The sequence below is a fragment of the Solanum tuberosum genome, unplaced genomic scaffold (assembly GCF_000226075.1).
Source record: "Solanum tuberosum cultivar DM 1-3 516 R44 unplaced genomic scaffold, SolTub_3.0 scf00095, whole genome shotgun sequence".
NCBI classification, from domain to species: domain Eukaryota; kingdom Viridiplantae; phylum Streptophyta; class Magnoliopsida; order Solanales; family Solanaceae; genus Solanum; species Solanum tuberosum.
In genome coordinates, this window is record NW_006239021.1 from 1,076,250 (window position 1) to 1,089,944 (window position 13,695).

A 13,695-nucleotide genomic window follows, 5' to 3' on the forward strand; every position below is an offset into this window, starting at 1 on the left:
TTGTTAATTATTGTAATAATATATAATATGGAGTATTTAAGTTATATATATTTATTATTATTATAAATATTATATGTTACCTTTTTTATCTTAATTTATATGGCATTGATAGAATTTAAAGTGTCAAATAATTGTTAATTATTGGAATAATATATAATATGGAGTATTTAAGTTATATATATTTATTATTATTATAAATATTATATGTTACCTTTTTTATCTTAATTTATATGGCATTGATAGAATTTAAAGTGTCAAATAATTGTTAATTATTGGAATAATATATAATATGGAGTATTTAAGTTATATATATTTATTATTATTATAAATATTATATGTTACCTTTTTTATCTTAATTTATATGGCATTGATAGAATTTAAAGTGTCAAATAATTGTTAATTATTGGAATAATATATAATATGGAGTATTTAAGTTATATATATTTATTATTATTATAAATATTATATGTTACCTTTTTTATCTTAATTTATATGGCATTGATAGAATTTAAAGTGTCAAATAATTGTTAATTATTGGAATAATATATAATATGGAGTATTTAAGTTATATATATTTATTATTATTATAAATATTATATGTTACCTTTTTTATCTTAATTTATATGGCATTGATAGAATTTAAAGTGTCAAATAATTGTTAATTATTGTAATATATAATATGAAGTATTTAAGTCATTTAGAGTATAGTAATTAATATATAATATGTAGTATTTAAGTGGAAGGTGGTGGGGCCCACATATAAATATATTGGATATTAATAGTGATTCTTATTGGAACACATGTTGACTTGTGGTGAATACTTATTCCCTCTTCTTATATAGTACTAGATATTAGGTTCCCGCGCCAGCGCGAGCCCAATATATATTACTTCCTCTATCTCATTTTATGTGAGGTAGTTTGATTTGCCACAGAGTTTAAGAAATTAATGAAAAGTTTTAAAACTTGTGGTCCAAAATGAATTATATAAATTTGTATGACTGTAAATTATTTCATTAAGGGTATAATAAACATTTTATAGTGAAATTGTTACTTAATATAGAAATGTGACATTCTTTTGGGACTGACTAAAAAAGGAAAGTAAGTCACATAAAATTGGTTCTTTGTTTCAATTTATGTGACACCGATGAAATTTGGAGAGTTATATAATTTTTTGTATGTGATTTTGTTAAATATATTTTGAAGTTGCTAATTTATTGTGATTTATTAACACTTCTTATATCATTTTCAAATAATATATATTACTCTTTCTGTTCCATTTTATTGCGATGTAGGTACTTTTACGAAAGTCAACTAAATTTCGTATGTGATTCTTAAATATTTTTAGTTGTTATTTTACTTGAATTTACAGTACTTTTAATGTTATTTTTAAACAAACTTCTTTTGTTTCAATATGGAATTAAAGAGTCAATAAAATTTGTTTTATGATTTGTAATTATGTTGTTTTTAATATCTTATATTATTACATTGTGATTTTAAGTACTTTTTATGTAATTTTTAAATATAGAACAAACTAAAAAAAAAACAAGAAATGTAACATTCTTTTGGGACTAACTAAAAAGGAAATAGAACGACCCATTTGTGTGGGTTTCTTAAAGTGATCCCACATCCAAATGGGACCATGGACAAAGTCCAATGTACATATCTTAGGTTAATTTATATACAATCAATGAGTATTTATTAATTAGCAAAAATTGTAGTTGTAGGGGACTACAAATGCCCAATGTATTCAATTATTCCATCTGTTTCTCCTTTTTGACTTAATTGTGTGAATGTTTTTAATTTATTATCATCAAATTTTATAAATAATATTCTTTTAGAATTTTATATCAAGTTAAAATCAGATAAGTATATTAATACGGATATTGTTGGAAAGTAATGAAAGAGGACAAAGAGGAATGAGTGAATGGGGACATTATAATATGATGTTTTTGATGTATTTTGTAGGGTTAGAATAATATGTGGGACCCATTGAGTGTATTTGAGTTTGTAATAATGAAAAGGAAAGCCACGTGGACGGTTATGATTAGGTAATTCGGATGGATCTATTAATGAGGACTCTCCTCTTGTGTGTGAAGGTTTTTTTGGTCAATTTGAGGAAAGCACACGTGTCGAAAGAAGAGTGAATTTTATTCACTCTTCTTATATAGTAATATATATTATTACATGTGATGATTTTTTTCTTCGAGAACAATCACCTCATTGATTTTTCTCCTCATACTTTTTATCTTAAACTTAACTGAATTTTCATTGCACACATATTAATTTGTAATCTTTGTTTTGCTAATTAGGACCACTAACATGTGGTTTTGGTATTTAAATATACTATCTAATTTAGTGTATATTTGTCCCCGTTTGTTTATTTATTTTTATTGGTTTATATCTAATTCATTTTAATATATATGGATCAAGTGATATAGGATATAAAATATAGAGTAAATTTTAAGAATAGCAAAGATAAAAATCATATTAGTGCTATATAGCTACAAGTTTGCTATTTACGTTCCATAGTCATATTATGTTTGCTATATATGAATCATCTGATTTGTATAAATCACGACGATTTGTATAAATCAGACACTAATTCGTCTGTGTCTGTGAAAAATTGTGTTTGTATATGTATATGTATATGTATATGTATATGTTCTTTGTGTTAGGCTAGAGTAGTGAGCGAGATTGGGAGAGAGAGGAGAGCGGCGAGCGAGAGAGGGCAGAGAGTGGAGAGATCAGGTGAATTGTATAGGTATATCGGTTAGATAATTGTATATATGTAACTACTATATAAATATGTATCAATGATTGTGTTTGTATATCTGCATAAACTTTGAATTCGTATACAATTGAATCGATTTAAGACATTTCTATTTATATATCAAATCTTGCTCGCTTTATTACAAACACAAATTATACTTATATAAAACGAGAGAGAGAGAGAGAGAGAGAGAGAGAGAGAGAGTACAAACACAAATTATACTTATATAAAATGAGAGAGCGATAAGACAGACAAAAAAATGGGTAGGAGAAGATTTGTATTTGTATAATTATAAGTGTATAGGATGGAGATATATGTATTTGTATATACAGTCTCTCTCGTTTTATACAAACACACACACAACTTCACTGATTGATCAGAAATGACTCAACGTAACTTTCAGAAGGGGTAAAATTATAATTTTTATGAAAATTTCCAAAAATGACCTTCCGGTCATTACATTTGTAGTACTTTTTATGTAATTTTTAATAATATATGTTACTCCCTTTGTCTTAATATATGTAGCACAAATAGAATTTCAAGAGTAAATCAAATGTTGTTAATTATTGAGATTTACAATATTTTTATGTAATTTCTAAATTAAATAATACATGTTACTTCTTTTGTCTCATTTTATGTGACACATATAGATTAATTTAAAGAATCAGTCGAATCTTTTTATATATTTTAAAAAGTTTTTTAGTTGTCAATTATCATGATTTATAGTCTTTTTTATGCAATTTTTAATGTAGATTAGTTTAAAGAATCAGTCAAAATTTTTAATATATTTTTATAAATATTTTAAGTTGTCAATTATCATGATTTATAATTTTTTTTCACACAATTTTTAAATATAAATAAAATTAAAAATAAGACAAACAATTTTTTTTACAAAAATACCCTCAAATTATCAAGCAGACAGCCTGCTTGAGCACAAACTCCATCTTATAGTACAACAATAATAATAATGTCTGTTTCCCTATGATGATAATTTTGGTATTATGTATAGTTGATATTAAATTGGTCCTGTACCTTCTCTGTCATGGACAAAAACATTAATTTGACAAGTTCATTGCCTTCCTTGTCTCAAGATGTATATTAATTAAACTTCATAATTTTTTCTTCTAGAACACTCGTCTCGTTGAATTTTTTCCTCATATTTTTTATCTTGAATTTAACTGAATTTTCATTATACCTGTATCAATTTGTAGTCTTTGTTTTGCTAATTAGGATCTTTAACATGCGGTTTTGGTATTTCAATATACCGTCTAATTTAGTGTATATTTGTTATTTTTACTTGTTTATATTTGAATTGACATCTTTTTTAAAAATAATTTAATAATTATAAATTTACTTTATTACTATTTTGATTCATATTTGAGGTACATTATACAAATATTAAATTATATATAGATAATATCATGTTTGATAATTAGTAATTATGTGCGTCTGAAATTAAAATAGTTTAATTTGGATTTAGAAATTTGTATAACTAATACTTATATAGGTCATAAGCAAAATTATGTATTAGTTTATGCAATGATAGAATGTAAAATAACTAAAATCTCGCATATAATAATAAACATTCCCTCATAACTAATCCATGTGTATCTATAACATAACTAAAAACGATCCCTCAATGTTTAAGGAAATGCTTTGAAAGATGACTATAGTTATTCATGAGGGAACTCATTTTAAACTTTATTTTTCAGTTAATACATATGACTAACAAAGTTATGATATTATTTTTTAGGAGAAACTACGTAATTAAACATATTTCACTATTATATAAACTATTATTATCTATAATTTTAAAAGGTTACGTATTTTATCTCGAATTTAAAAGTTTCCTATCATATATTGAGAAAAATACACTTAGATAGATACATGTATATTTACTACATATACATTAAAATAGGGAGATATGCGAGCAAAATCTATATGTATCTAATGTGTTTCACATGTATTTAGAATACCAGATATATAGGAGAGTAGCAAGTAAGATGGGAGAGAGGTGAGATAAATGCGAATCCACTTGAATACAATTTATCTGAAACAAATTTGACCTCATGTATCCTGAGATAATGTACCTGGACGTATCTGAACGTAACTGGATGCACCAAAATTTAATAAGATACGTAATATTGCAAACCATAATGTGTTTAAGTAATTAACTCCTAAACTAGTAAAATTTATGTAAGTTTATTATTTTTAATAATAAAAACCATGTATTCCAATAATTATTTTGAATCAATTATTATAGCAAGTACGATAAGAAATAGATAGAAAAAAAAAATTACAATAAGAAATAGTAAATAAAATTGAACGGTGGATATTAGAAGGTAAGTTTAAGTGGATCAACATCATCAAAACACCTACATCACTGGATAGTTGGAGGGGGACCATGGTATTTTTTCGATCTCAATTTATGTAGAATATATATATAGTGAATTTTTAAAAAATTATGAGTAATAATTTTTTCGTTTGAAAAAGAATAATTATTTTCTTTTATTTTTTAATAACATTTTAATTTCAACATTCTATGTGTCATATCTAAGATCACAAGATTAAAAGATATTTTAATATATTTAGCATAACTTTGTTGAACCACAAAATATATTTTATTTTATTAAGCTCCGTCATTCTTTTTTAAAATTAGAAAATTTTACATTTCCTACTCAACATTATATAAAAAGAAATTATTTAAAGGTTGTCTAGAAGAGTACTTCTTTCGTCAACAAGGAAAAAGACAAAACATTAGAGTAATTATTTCCTGTCTATTTTTGGGTGTTATTTCAGTCACGTTTGTGGAGATGTACTGGACTGAGATCTTCCACACACTTGGGAGTGATAATAAATATTTCCTCGGATTAAAAAAGGAATAACCTTATTTAATTTTGATACGGAGTATAAAAATTATAAAGGGAAAATGATCTGAAAAATATTTTAACTTTATCAAAATTACTGTTACGATATCAAATTTTATGAAGGACCTTTTACTCCCTACACTATTTAATAGTGTATTTTAAAGGTATATATGTTCCCACGTGGACATCATAAATATTACATTATTATAAATAGTAATGTGTCCACGTGGACACATATATATACCTTTAAAATACACTATTAAATAGTGTAGGGAGTAAAAGGTCCTTCATAAAATTTGATATCGTAACAGTAATTTTGATAAAGTTAAAATATTTTTCAAGTATCGTAACAGCAATTTAAATCAAAATTTGGATATATTTCAGACCTTTTTTTTTTATAATTAACTATATATTCATTAATCACCAACTGGTATTTACAAAGCATAACAAACTACATCACAGTTTGTTAATCAAAGAAAATAAAACTGAAAGGAGATACACCTTCAAATAAAACTAATATCAAATGTATTAAAATACTCTTTAATTTTATAATCTAAAATATACCACGTGAAAAATTAAAATTAAATCATAATCAAAAAAGAAAAAGAATCATTCTTTTAAAAATAAATTAACAAAGAAAAGCAATACATTTTTTTAAACGAACCAGTAGTGTATTTACCTTTTTTTTTGTATTTTTTTTTTAAAAAACTAGTAACTGATCATAAAAGTTAGAAAACAATTGTAGAATGTAGAAAATATTGTTGTTTATGAGCATTTAATATTAAAATAAATATATTAAAGTGGATAATATATTTGTGGCCTTGTGGGCATACAAAGGTATCACTATTATGATATATTTTCCCCACTAACTTTACTAATTAGCCCCACTTCACTTCAAATTATCGTCCACTCTCTTTAATAATTTTTATACCTATAACAAAAATATTTCTCACTTGTATTGAGAAGATCAGGAGTAATTGTTAGTGGGCATAGCTATAACCATCACCTTTCGTCGGAAAATTATATTGTATATATATGTCAAATTTTATATTTAAAGGATATATATTTAAAGTTGGACAATCTTAACAAAAGCTATGTCTTATAAGCAGGTGAATGATGATGGTACTACATATTGATATTTTTTCTTACCGAATCCAAACATGGATTCATTTTCTTCATTCTAATTTTATTCATTTGATTTTTAATGAAAATTAACACATTAAATTACGTAATTGAAAATAAAATATTTTGTTAAGTATATAAAAATTTATCGATAATTATGTCAAATGATGCGCTGATATAATAAATTGAACTGAAAGATAAAATAAATATAGATGTTTACTACATACTTCATATTTTTTATTTTATAATTTAAAATTTTGAATAAACTGTTTTAAATTAAACATTCTAAACATTACCATGTTTTTTAAATTTTATTCTCACTCATACACATACTCTAAAAAGTGATTAATAAAAATTTAAAAATCTAACAAAATTATATTACATAAAAAATAATAAATATTGGCAAACTCATTAAATATGGTTACTACAAAATAGTAAATCCCATTTTTTACTCTTTTTAATAGCAACTATAAGGTCAATTTTTGTTTCATATGGTGTTATTAAAATAATTAATTTTTCTCTATTAGTACAATCCTATTAGTAATAAAAATACCTTTAATTATCAGTTAAACTTTCAAACTATTTAAAAGGATATAAATCACAAACAATATATACAAATTACATTTAAAAAATCTATTAATTTAAATAATTTATCAACAGTTACATTGTAATAATTTTTTGGATTTTTTCTACATTCTAAATTAATTATGTAATCTGTAAATATTAAATAATTATTAAATAATTAATTACAATTAAAAAAAACAGAAATTTAAAATATTCATTTTAATTAACATGAAAGTGAAAGCAGTTTAAAATATTTGGGATTTAAAAAGTTAATTTTTTGTCAAAGAATTACTTAAAATTAACGTGATATAATCATTTTAAAAAATATAAAATTGATATAAAGTTAAAAATTAAATATTTGAATGACCTATTTTAAAATTAGAAATTGAAAATTTTAGTGAATATAAATAGGCAGTTTTAAAACCTCCCATTACATTCTCACACAAACAAACTCTAAAAACTGATTCAGAAAAGTTAATAAATTATACAAAATTAAATTACGTACAAATAAAAGAAACTAATTTTAAAAGATATGAAACTTCACAATAAAAAAAGTCGATTTTTTCCCAAGTGGGCATCTTTAAAAAAAAAAACATAATCAACAAATATAAATTTTATAAAAAATTTATCTAATAATTAAAATAAAATGGAACTGCCATTTTAAAATCGAAACTAAAATTTTAATAATTAAATTTTATTGAAGAACTACTTAAAATTATCGTGATATAACCATTTTAACAACAACAATAATAATAATTAAAAATAAATAATTAAAAAATAATAATGATAAAAATAACAACAGCAATAATAAATTTAATATTCTTATTTTAATTTGAAATCAATTATAACTATACCGTTTTTTGATTAATCATTATCATTAGAGCCAGACAATTTAAGAAGTTATATATTTTAAATCGTGCATAAGATATATCACAATTAATTTAAAAATTGTGACATCTAATCCGCGCAACGCACGAACACGAATACTAGTTATATCTAATCGGGCGAAGCACGGACAAATTAACTAATTTGTTATTAGCCCCCCTCTCTATTAACATGTCTGTTTCACTATAAAAATATTTTTGGTATTATGTAGTGTTTGTATTTTATTGGTGTTGTACCTTCTCTGTCATATGGACAACAAGTTCACTGTCTCAAGATGTGTATATATATACTATATATTATTACATGTGATGATTTTTTTCTTCGAGAACAGTCACCTCGTTGATTTTTCTCCTCATATTTTTTATCTTAAACTTAACTGAATTTTCATTGCACACATATTAATTTGTAATCTTTGTTTTGCTAATTAGGACCACTAACATGTGGTTTTGGTATTTAAATATACTATCTAATTTAGTGTATATTTGTCCCCGTTTGTTTATTTATTTTTATTGGTTTATATCTAATTCATTTTAATATATATGGATCAAGTGATATAGGATATAAAATAAAGAGTAAATTTTAAGAATAGCAAAGATAAAAATCATATTAGTGTTATATCGCTATAATTTTGCTATTTACGTTCCATAGTCATATTATGTTTGCTATAGATGAATCATCTGATTTGTATAAATCACGACTATTTATAATGATGCAATATTTATGATGTCCACGTGGACACATATATACCTTTAAAATACACTATTAAATAGTGCAGAGGGGTAAAAGGTCCTTTCCAAAGTTCGGTATCGTAACAACAATTTCAATCAAAGTTCAAATATATTTCAAATCTTTTTTTTTTTATCTAACTTCAAATAAAACTAATATCAAATGTATTAAAATACTCTTTAATTTTATGATCTAAAATATGACACGTGAAAAGTTGAAATTAAAACATAGTCAAAAAAGAAAAAGGATATTTTTTTTAAAAACAAATTAACAAAGAAAAGCATGACATTTTTTTAAACGAACCAGTAGTATATTTACTTTTTTTTTGTATTTTATTTTTAAAAAACTAGTAATTGATCATAAAATTAGAAAACAATTGTAGAATGTAGAAAATATTGTCGTTTATGAGCATTTGATATTAAAATAAAAATATTAAAGTGGATAATATATTTGTGGCCTTGTGTGGGCATACAAAGGTGTCACTATTATGATATATTTTCCCCACTAACTTTTCTAATTAGCCCCACTTCACTTCAAATTATCGTCCACTCTCTTTAATATTTTTTTATACCTATAACAAATATATTTCTCACTTGTATTGAGAAGATCAGAAGTAAGTGCTACGTCGTTAGTGGCGTAGCCATAACCACCCAGCTGGACACCCTTCGTCAGAAAATTACGTTGTATATATCTATCAAATTCTACATTTGAAGGATTATATTTAAAGTTGGATAACCTTAAAAAAAAGCTATGCCTTTTGTGTAGTGGTAATGGGTGTCCATTTGAATGAAGGAGTTTCGGGTTCAAACCCTAAATAATATAATATTTTTCTGTTTTATTTTGACATTCACACATCATTATTCTTGGACATCCTAAATAAAATTTCGGGCTCCGACCACTGTACATCGTAGACGAAAAGAATATTGTATTGTGTTAATAATTTTAGGTTGGCGTAGAAAACCGAACTTGTTGAAACAAAACATATATATTTGAAGTTTCCAATTCATTATTCGTGGCGGAATCAAATTTTCGATTAACGTGTGTCAAAATATAAAGAAGTTCAAATTGCGGTGAAATCAAAGACTGTCGACTAAAAAACAATTTTATCTAGCTGCACAGTGTAACTTTTAACGAAGGGGTGTCGGTCGGCACCCCTCAAGCGTACGTGGCTCCACCACTGCTTATTACTATACAAAAGAGAATAACTTTATATTTAAGGAAGATATTTTTAAGTGAAACTTTGAAATTTCAATTAATTTAAAGTTATTTTAGTTATACTATATTATTAGATTATTTTCAAAGTTTTTCATCGATTAATACGAGCAACACAATGCTTAATAATAGTCATAGCTCAAATTTCGACAACATTCTTCGGGGATGAAAACATTAAAGAAACAACATCTAGTGTATTCTCCTTTAAATATGACAAAAAGAAAGAAAGAGATATAGATGCTATAAATTCAATAGCCAAAGCCAAGTCTTTTGGTCATATAGAAGAGTTAAATTTTCTGTCAACTAGCACAAATCGAAGTGGTAAATGAACTGAATTGATAAAAGTTTATTTTAAAAATTACGTTATTATATGTAAAAGACGTTACTAATTTTTTTTTACCTATGCAACACTATGTTTTCTTGAAAAAATGATTATTGGCTAATCATTCAATCAATTTGTTGATACCAATCGGTAATCATTGTAAAAAAAAATAGCTCCTTATATATGTCACCACCAAAAACAATATTGTACTAGATATCCTATAGAATGTATTGAATTAAATTATTTAGAAAGCGATGGCATACCTAATTTTCATCGAAGAATAAAAATGAAAGTACATAATTCATAAATATAAGACAAATTAAAGGAAACCACGTGCTGCACATGTCAACTTCAGATATTTTTACTAGTACCACGTACACTTAATAATTGATAAATTGATTATGATGGCAGAAACGGCTAGAAACATTAAATTCCAAACGAAAAATATATTTAGCAGGACACTTTTTTGGCACGAAATGGCAGGACCTTACTTTTTTAGGGTAAGGTCGTAATTTCACAGAAATAGGAAGGGTGATAGGATAAATTCAATTTTTTGTTGTACCCAAAGTACCAATTAAAGTAAACTACTAAAAGAAAAGTTTTAAACCACTAGATGGTTTCAAAAATTACACTGCCCAAAAAAAATTTCCATCCCAATAAAAAACACTGCCCAAGAAGCATTTATTTATATTCACTTCAATATTCTATTCTCTCTTTCTTCCAATTTTTTTTTATCTTTCATTGTTGTTTATTCTTCCATTCTTCTTCCTTTTTAGTATCACTTGTTTTTAAGGGGGTGCGGGGATAAGGTATATTCATTAAATTTTAAAAACATTCTTTAAAGTAATATTCATTAATTTATTGATATGCCTCTACAAAATAATAATAATATTTTACAATTTCAATAATTATATTCCACGTTGAGAATAACACTATTAATTTTCATGAAATTCAATTTATTTAATGAATCCATTATTTTCTATTTAAATTATTTTTTTATATAATATTTCCTTAAGAGTATTAATCGTAGGGATAAAGTGAGAATTTTTTTAAACTAATTTTATTTTAATTTAATGAATAAACAATTAATTTAATATCTAAAATATTTAAGCCAACCAAACATAAGAAAATTAAGAAACATTTTTTTAGAATAAGAGATAAAATGAATTAAGTAAAAAAGAAAGTAAAGATATTGGAAGAGTAAAGTAAAAGAAATAAAAAAGAAAAGTCAAAGGTGATTTTATTTTTTTGGAGGGAAATTTAGGTGGTTTTGGAGACAAGAGTCAAAAGACTATGTCTGTCATTTCGCAGTGTCATGTCAGGTCGTGCCAAAAAAGTATCGTGCCATTTAGTTTTACTCAATTCCAAAAACAAGAAATATTACATCAAGTTTACTAGTGTAGTCAGTAGTCACTAACATAAAAAATATTTGGCTAACAGATATTTATAATTTATCTAAGAATCTGTTAAGTCAAACAAACTCACTTAATTCGTATATTTTTAAAAATAAAATTTGAATCGAATTCATAATCCAAAAATTTTGGATATTGGACAAAGATATTTTTATTTTTAGGATAACTGATAAAAAATTCACTAGTTTAGGAGTTAATTACTTAGATATACGTTATCTAGTTTGCAATATTATGAATATTGTCAGATGTTGGTGCGTACAGATACTTTCAGTAATGTATATTGGATCACATGAGGTCAAAATTAGATGTAATTTGTTCTAGATATACAGTATCCATGTGGATTCACATGTATCTGGGATACATAGAGAAATCTCGCTCTCCTCCCTCTCATCTCGCTCGTCACTCTCCTATTACCAAATACATGCGAATCACACAAGATACATATAAGTACATGTATCTAGTGTGATTCACATGTATCTGAAATGCATAGACAAATCTTGTTCGCCTCCCTCCTATTCTCTCTTGCCTCAGTCCCTATTCAATGTACCTTGTAGCAAAAAACATGTATATCTAAGTGTATTTGTTTTGAAATTTGGTATGCCATTATTAACTAGAGATATAAACTGTAATTATTTCAAACTACATGGAGAATTAGTAAAAGTGGTAGGAATTAGATAGTTTCTAATTTTGAAGGGGAAATTATGCAGATAAGTCATTTACTAGTTAATTAGCTAACATAGCTACATTTTCCAATAATTACCACTTGCGGCTTGATTTTAGCTATAACTACGTGCAACTCTCTCCTCTCTCCTCTATTATACATATGTATATCAATTACATATATACATTTATTTGATAGATATACAAATATAATTCGCCTCTCTCCACTCTCTGCTCTCTATCGCTCGCATCTCTCCTCACTCTCCCAATATCGCTCGCCTCTCTTCTCCCTCTAATGTGTAACTATGAATCGTAATAAGCAAACTATAGCTACGAAGTCTAATTAATTTCATTTTTGTGGCAATTTGCGAAATTTCCTCTTGTTTCAATCATTTTAAGAAGGAAATAATAATTGTTGAGTCCAGCCCAAATTAGCCCGCTAGTTGACCCAAAGCCTTTCAAGCACCCCAGTTAGCCCGTTACCACTTAACTTTACTGAGTTTTTTTTTTTCTTTTTAGTAATAAAAAAAAGGGTAAATCACATAAATATGCTATATTAAAGAAATATTTACCATCTATGACAATATAATTTTTCTAACTAAATATAACAATTTTTTTGGAAATTAAGAAATTGTACAGTCGCTTGCCTCTTTCTCTACCCTTTTTCATCTTCCTTCGCTTTTTTTTTTAATTCTTCTTCTTCTTTGTCTCTTTTTCTATCATTATTATCTTCCTCCTCTTTTTTCTTTCTTTTTTTTAAAAAAAAATTATTCTTCTTCTTGTTTGAAATTTTTATATAAATAACTATCTTCAAATCAATTTTTGCCCATATTTCATTATTTTTACCCAAAAATCCGACGGAAAAAAGAAATGGAAAGATGAAAATTTGTACAAAATCATATTTTCAAGTAAAAATTTCAAATCTATAAAATTATAGCAACAAGAGTTCACCATTAATGGTCATTATAAAGCTTCAAATTTTGAATTCATTATTTGAAATTTTACGAATTTGTGATTAGCTTGGATAGATTGTTCCTACAAATAATTGAAAATGTCGTTTGAAATTTATATCTCAATTTTAAGAGGGTTTGGTTAAGTTTATAATTGATTTTAGGAGAAATATTAGATTGAAACTCGAAAAAGGTGAAGTTTATG